Source organism: Leuresthes tenuis, unplaced genomic scaffold, assembly GCF_036924035.1.
Source record: "Leuresthes tenuis unplaced genomic scaffold, fLeuTen1.0.hap1 SCAF_19, whole genome shotgun sequence".
Classification (NCBI taxonomy): Eukaryota; Metazoa; Chordata; class Actinopteri; order Atheriniformes; family Atherinopsidae; genus Leuresthes; species Leuresthes tenuis.
The window spans coordinates 716392-724160 of NW_027325373.1; positions in this window are offsets into that span (position 1 = coordinate 716392).

Here is a 7769-nt window from a genome sequence, read left to right on the forward strand (position 1 = left end):
TTCTGTTTCTGTATTTATCAGAAGCTTTTATCCAACTTACAGATGAAGATATAACAGCTTTATAAAAGCTAACAATAAGCTCCATAGAAGGAACCCAGGAGTCCGACTCTGTCAGAGGGGACAGAGCAGAGATAGGGTGCAGGCATAGAAGGAAGAGCAGAAAGATAAAGAGATAGAGGGGGGAGGGAAGTAGGTAATAGTAGAATAAAATGATTCAACAGCCATCTCTAGCTCAGTGGGTCTCTGATCTAAGCTCAGTGAGTTCAGGTGAGATGTCACCAGTTTGTGTCTTTGAGCCAAACTGTCAGCCGATCAAAGTGGTGGAAGTACGGAGGACGGGAGTGTTTTTGTCTCTCAGCCCCCCCACGGCTCATCTGATTAAAGCTATTAGAGTCCACAGCAGGGAAAACAGGAATTCAATCTCATGTCACCTGCTCCCCTCACAGCTGCTGAATCTTCCTCTGTGAAGCGCTCATGTTTGAACAAGTGATAAAAAATAAAGGGACATAAAGAGGCAGAATTCACCCGAGAATAACTCCTTCATTTTGCTCAACACCTGGTTTCACAGAAAACTCAAATTAAAAAGTGATAATTTGGTAACGGGACGCGTTGATGCAGCGAGGAGGCTGCGCCCTGCAGGATGGCCGGAGGGGAGGAGCCGCCGGGGGCTGCAAACAGATAAGAGCAGAGCATTTTTACATCTTTCCTGTGAAAACAGAAGCTATGGAGACCCAAACAGTGCAGCTTCTGTGGCCTGATCAGACACCGCACCTTTCCTCAGGTGCATAACTTCAAAGTGAGTTTTGTGAGATGCTAAATTTATGCAGGAGGAGCATCAACTATGAGCTCTTTTCACTCAGCACCAAAACTTGAATGATTTTAAGGTTTATGGGTTTGATTCTCTTGATGATTTAACTTCTCTAACTTCGTAGTTTACCTTCCTCTTTATTCCTTTCTGTTTACTGTTACCCCAAACTCCGCTCCGCACCTGTTTCAGCCGCTCCGCACCTGTTTCAGCCGCTCCACACCTGTTTCAGCCGCTCCGCACCTGTTTCAGCCGCTCCACACCTGTTTCAGCCGCTCCGCACCTGTTTTAACCGCTCCGCACCTGTTTCAGCCGCTCCACACCTGTTTCAGCCGCTCCGCACCTGTTTTAGCCGCTCCGCACCTGTTTCAGCCGCTCCGCACCTGTTTCAGCCGCTCCGCACCTGTTTCAGCCGCTCCACACCTGTTTCAGCCGCTCCGCACCTGTTTCAGCCGCTCCACACCTGTTTTAACCGCTCCACACCTGTTTCAGCCGCTCCACACCTGTTTCAGCCGCTCCGCACCTGTTTCAGCCGCTCCACACCTGTTTTAGCCGCTCCGCACCTGTTTCAGCCGCTCCGCACCTGTTTCAGCCGCTCCGCACCTGTTTCAGCCGCTCCGCACCTGTTTCAGCCGCTCCACACCTGTTTCAGCCGCTCCGCACCTGTTTCAGCCGCTCCGCACCTGTTTCAGCCGCTCCACACCTGTTTCAGCCGCTCCACACCTGTTTCAGCCGCTCCGCACCTGTTTCAGCCGCTCCACACCTGTTTTAGCCGCTCCGCACCTGTTTCAGCCGCTCCACACCTGTTTCAGCCGCTCCGCACCTGTTTCAGCCGCTCCGCACCTGTTTCAGCCGCTCCACACCTGTTTCAGCCGCTCCGCACCTGTTTCAGCCGCTCCGCACCTGTTTCAGCCGCTCCACACCTGTTTTAACCGCTCCGCACCTGTTTTAACCGCTCCACACCTGTTTTAACCGCTCCGCACCTGTTTTAACCGCTCCACACCTGTTTCAGCCGCTCCGCACCTGTTTTAGCCGCTCCACACCTGTTTTAGCCGCTCCACACCTGTTTTAACCGCTCCGCACCTGTTTTAACCGCTCCACACCTGTTTTAACCGCTCCGCACCTGTTTTAACCGCTCCACACCTGTTTCAGCCGCTCCACACCTGTTTTAACCGCTCCACACCTGTTTCAGCTGCTCCGCACCTGTTTTGGCCGCTCCGCACCTGTTTCAGCCGCTCCACACCTGTTTTAACCGCTCCACACCTGTTTCAGCCGCTCCGCACCTGTTTCCTCCGCACCTGTTTTAACCGCTCCGCACCTGTTTTAACCGCTCCGCACCTGTTTTAACCGCTCCACACCTGTTTTAACCGCTCCACACCTGTTTCAGCCGCTCCGCACCTGTTTTAGCCGCTCCACACCTGTTTCAGCTGCTCCGCACCTGTTTTGGCCGCTCCGCACCTGTTTTAACCGCTCCGCACCTGTTTCAGCCGCTCCGCACCTGTTTCAGCCGCTCCACACCTGTTTTAACCGCTCCACACCTGTTTTGGCCGCTCCGCACCTGTTTTAACCGCTCCGCACCTGTTTTACCCAGTGAGTCCTGCTTCTGGCTCCTCTTTTATATTCTGGTGTGACAAAAATAGACCTGTGTGTTTCTTCTTCTGCAGTTTCAAATGAAGGATTTACAACACTTACACTTCTTAGTAAATAACACATAACATCAGTGGATTAGAATTTGCCAATTTTCTGAAATTTAATTTAAAATTGATGCCACATTTGAACAGAAACCTAGTTATTGACTTTAAGTTGGAAACAGAAGCAACGATCCATCAGTCTCCCCACAGAAACACTGTGGAGTATTGATGTAACAGTCTTCAAATGGCCCCCAGCAACGATTCACTCATTTGACTGATGCTGTTTCTGAGCTTTCCGATGGGCCTGCAGACCCTCACCTGCAGGACAGATTGCCCTGAACCCACTGAGTGGTTTTACTCCCACCATCCCTTTCAGCCCTTTCTGTCTGCTGATGGCCTTGTTCTGCAGGCCTGTGACCCACATCCCAGACACACTGAGGTGATCTATGTTACACATTTAACTGGAGCACTGTTTATATCCCGGCTGGACTGTGTGAGAACCTTTCAGCCTCTGTGGGCCTTATTTTCTCCAGTGATGCTGTGGTTATAAAATCAGGATTTTATTAGAGCAGAGCGACAGTCCAGAAATGCCAGAAGTGACCAGGAGTTGACTTGTGTTAAATCTTAATTTAAATCTTATTTAAATGCATTTAAATGTCTGAGAAAAGAAACAGAAAATATGTGAATGAGAGCAGCTTCAATGGGAATTCAGCTGGATTAAAATACACTGTTCTTTCAGCCCATTTCAGCCCATTTCAGCCCATTTCAGTCCATTTCAGTCCATTTCAGCCCATTTAAGCCCATTTCAGCCCATTTCAGCCCATTTAAGCCCATTTCAGCCCATTTAAGCCCATTTCACCCCATTTAAGCCCATTTCAGCCCATTTCAGCCCATTTAAGCCCATTTCACCCCATTTCAGCCCATTTCAGCCCATTTAAGCCCATTTCAGCCCATTTCAGCCCATTTCAGCCCATTTCAGCCAATTTAAGCCCATTTAAGCCCATTTCAGCCCATTTAAGCCCATTTCAGCCCATTTCAGCCCATTTCAGCCCATTTAAGCCCATTTCAGCCCATTTCACCCCATTTCAGCCCATTTAAGCCCATTTCAGCCCATTTCAGCCCATTTCAGTCCATTTCAGTCCATTTAAGCCCATTTCAGCCCATTTCAGCCCATTTCAGCCCATTTCAGCCCATTTAAGCCCATTTCAGCCCATTTCAGCCCATTTCAGCCCATTTCAGCCCATTTAAGCCCATTTCAGCCCATTTCAGCCCATTTCAGCCCATTTAAGCCCATTTCAGCCCATTTCAGCCCATTTAAGCCCATTTCAGCCCATTTCAGCCCATTTCAGCCCATTTCAGCCCATTTCAGCCCATTTCACCCCATTTCAGCCCATTAAAGCCCATTTCTGCCCATTTCAGCCCATTTCAGTCCATTTCAGTCCATTTCAGCCCATTTAAGCCCATTTCAGCCCATTTCACCCCATTTCAGCCCATTTAAGCCCATTTCAGCCCATTTCAGCCCATTTCAGCCCATTTCACCCCATTTCAGCCCATTTAAGCCCATTTCAGCCCATTTCAGCCCATTTCAGCCCATTTAAGCCCATTTCAGCCCATTTCACCCCATTTCAGCCCATTTAAGCCCATTTCAGCCCATTTCACCCCATTTCAGCCCATTTAAGCCCATTTCAGCCCATTTAAGCCCATTTCACCCCATTTCAGCCCATTTAAGCCCATTTCAGCCCATTTCAGCCCATTTCAGCCCATTTAAGCCCATTTCAGCCCATTTCACCCCATTTCAGCCCATTTAAGCCCATTTCAGCCCATTTCAGCCCATTTCAGTCCATTTCAGCCCATTTCAGCCCATTTAAGCCCATTTCAGCCCATTTCAGCCCATTTCAGCCCATTTAAGCCCATTTCAGCCCATTTCAGCCCATTTCAGCCCATTTAAGCCCATTTAAGCCCATTTCAGCCCATTTCAGCCCATTTCAGCCCATTTAAGCCCATTTCAGCCCATTTCACCCCATTTCAGCCCATTTAAGCCCATTTCAGCCCATTTCAGCCCATTTCAGTCCATTTCAGTCCATTTCAGCCCATTTAAGCCCATTTCAGCCCATTTCAGCCCATTTCAGTCCATTTAAGCCCATTTAAGCCCATTTCAGCCCATTTCAGCCCATTTCAGCCCATTTAAGCCCATTTCAGCCCATTTCACCCCATTTCAGCCCATTTAAGCCCATTTCAGCCCATTTCAGCCCATTTCAGTCCATTTCAGCCCATTTCAGCCCATTTAAGCCCATTTCAGCCCATTTAAGCCCATTTAAGCATGTCTATGCAGGAGTGATAACACAAAGGATCCTGACTCCAGTTTAGCTGCACGACTGTTTTTTAAAGAAAACAATTAACCTTGAGCTTGAAATTAAAGGGTAAATAAAATATTTTAATGATTAAATGTTGCCTTTGAGCTCATTTTGAAGGATATCTTCCTTTGTTTTTTAGCTGCGGAGAGCTCACAGAGGGGAAAATCCTTCGGCCCGAGGCGCCTTCTGTCCACATGTGAGATCAGATCAGATGAAGCCAAAGTGACGCGTTCACAACTGATTATTCCACAGAAACACAAGATGATGCCTTTATCAGACATGCAGATGAGTGGAGTCATTAAGCTCTGCTGCAGACTTCTTTAATATGCTATTAATGCATTACATTTTACACTATAGCATTTAGATTTATAGGTCTTTAATGTATTATTTCCCCAGTATTACAGGTGACTGAAGTTTCTCTCTGGGAGCAGAACATGTGGTTAAAGTTATTTCACTGATGTTTTATTGTTGTGCAGTTATATAATATTCTGATTCATTTCCAACATCATTTCATACAGTAAATGGTCAAAAGCAGAGCTTTAAGTTTGAAATAAACGCTCAGATGATAAAGATGTTAAATGTAATAAATGTTTCATTTTAAATGTTTGTTTGTAATATGAATGAATAATAATTAATAAAATAGAGTTCATTGAAACTTAGTGAACAGTGGGACCATCTTGATGAATAAAAAAGTAAAAACACCAGCTTGGATATCAGTGATGCTTCAGGCAAACTGTACTAAAACTATATTTTAATATGCATGTAAACATGTTGATTTTTACTGATTTTATAGCCACAGAATCACCGTTAAAGTGACTTAAAGACAGCGTCTGAGCAGAACTCAGCTGAACTTATGTGGACCATCACCCCCACAGAGGAGGTCAGAGGCAGCAGGAGAGAAGAAAAAGAAGGACTTAGATTATATTTAAACAGCTTTTTAAAGACCTCCTGGAACATTTATCTGATCCTTTAACTTGTAAATTTCACCAATGGGATCAAATCAGTGTTTTTTCTTTCTTAAGATGTATAAAAAGTTAGTTCTTTAAAAAGTTAGTGATTTCCTGGTGAACTGTGACCTGACTGTCCAGGGTGTTTATGCATTTAGGAGAACTTACAGGGAGGATAAGGAGGTGTTGCCTAAGGAACCGACTGGAGGTAGAACCTGTCATGAAGGGGATTTGAACCCAGAGCTTAAAACCACACTATAACAGGATGGATGGATGATGGATGGATGATGGATGGATGATGGATGGATGGATGATGGATGGATGGATGGATGATGGATGGATGGATGATGGATGATGGATGGATGGATGATGGATGGATGGATGGATGGATGATGGATGGATGATGGATGATGGATGGATGGATGATGGATGATGGATGGATGATGGATGGATGGATGGATGGATGATGGATGGATGGATGATGGATGGATGGATGGATGATGGATGGATGATGGATGGATGATGGATGGATGGATGATGGATGGATGATGGATGGATGGATGATGGATGGATGGATGATGGATGGATGATGGATGGATGGATGATGGATGGATGATGGATGGATGGATGATGGATGGATGGATGATGGATGATGGATGGATGATGGATGGATGGATGGATGGATGATGGATGGATGGATGATGGATGGATGATGGATGGATGGATGATGGATGGATGATGGATGGATGGATGATGGATGGATGATGGATGGATGGATGGATGGATGATGGATGGATGATGGATGGATGATGGATGGATGGATGATGGATGGATGGATGGATGGATGGATGGATGGATGGATGGATGATGGATGATGGATGGATGATGGATGGATGGATGGATGGATGATGGATGGATGGATGATGGATGGATGGATGATGGATGGATGATGGATGGATGGATGATGGATGGATGATGGATGGATGGATGATGGATGGATGATGGATGGATGGATGATGGATGGATGGATGATGGATGATGGATGGATGATGGATGGATGGATGGATGGATGATGGATGGATGGATGATGGATGGATGGATGGATGGATGGATGGATGGATGGATGGATGGATGATGGATGGATGATGGATGGATGGATGATGGATGGATGGATGATGGATGATGGATGGATGATGGATGGATGGATGGATGGATGATGGATGGATGGATGATGGATGGATGGATGGATGGATGGATGGATGGATGGATGATGGATGGATGGATGATGGATGGATGATGGATGGATGGATGATGGATGGATGATGGATGGATGGATGATGGATGGATGATGGATGGATGGATGGATGGATGATGGATGGATGATGGATGGATGATGGATGGATGGATGATGGATGGATGGATGGATGGATGGATGGATGGATGGATGGATGATGGATGATGGATGATGGATGGATGATGGATGGATGGATGGATGGATGATGGATGGATGGATGATGGATGGATGGATGATGGATGGATGATGGATGGATGGATGATGGATGGATGATGGATGGATGGATGATGGATGGATGGATGATGGATGATGGATGGATGGATGATGGATGGATGGATGGATGGATGATGGATGGATGGATGATGGATGGATGGATGGATGGATGGATGGATGGATGGATGATGGATGGATGATGGATGGATGGATGATGGATGATGGATGGATGATGGATGGATGGATGGATGGATGATGGATGATGGATGGATGGATGGATGGATGGATGGATGGATGGATGATGGATGATGGATGATGGATGGATGATGGATGGATGGATGGATGGATGATGGATGGATGGATGATGGATGGATGGATGATGGATGGATGATGGATGGATGGATGATGGATGGATGATGGATGGATGGATGATGGATGGATGATGGATGGATGGATGATGGATGGATGGATGATGGATGATGGATGATGGATGGATGATGGATGGATGGATGGATGGATGATGGA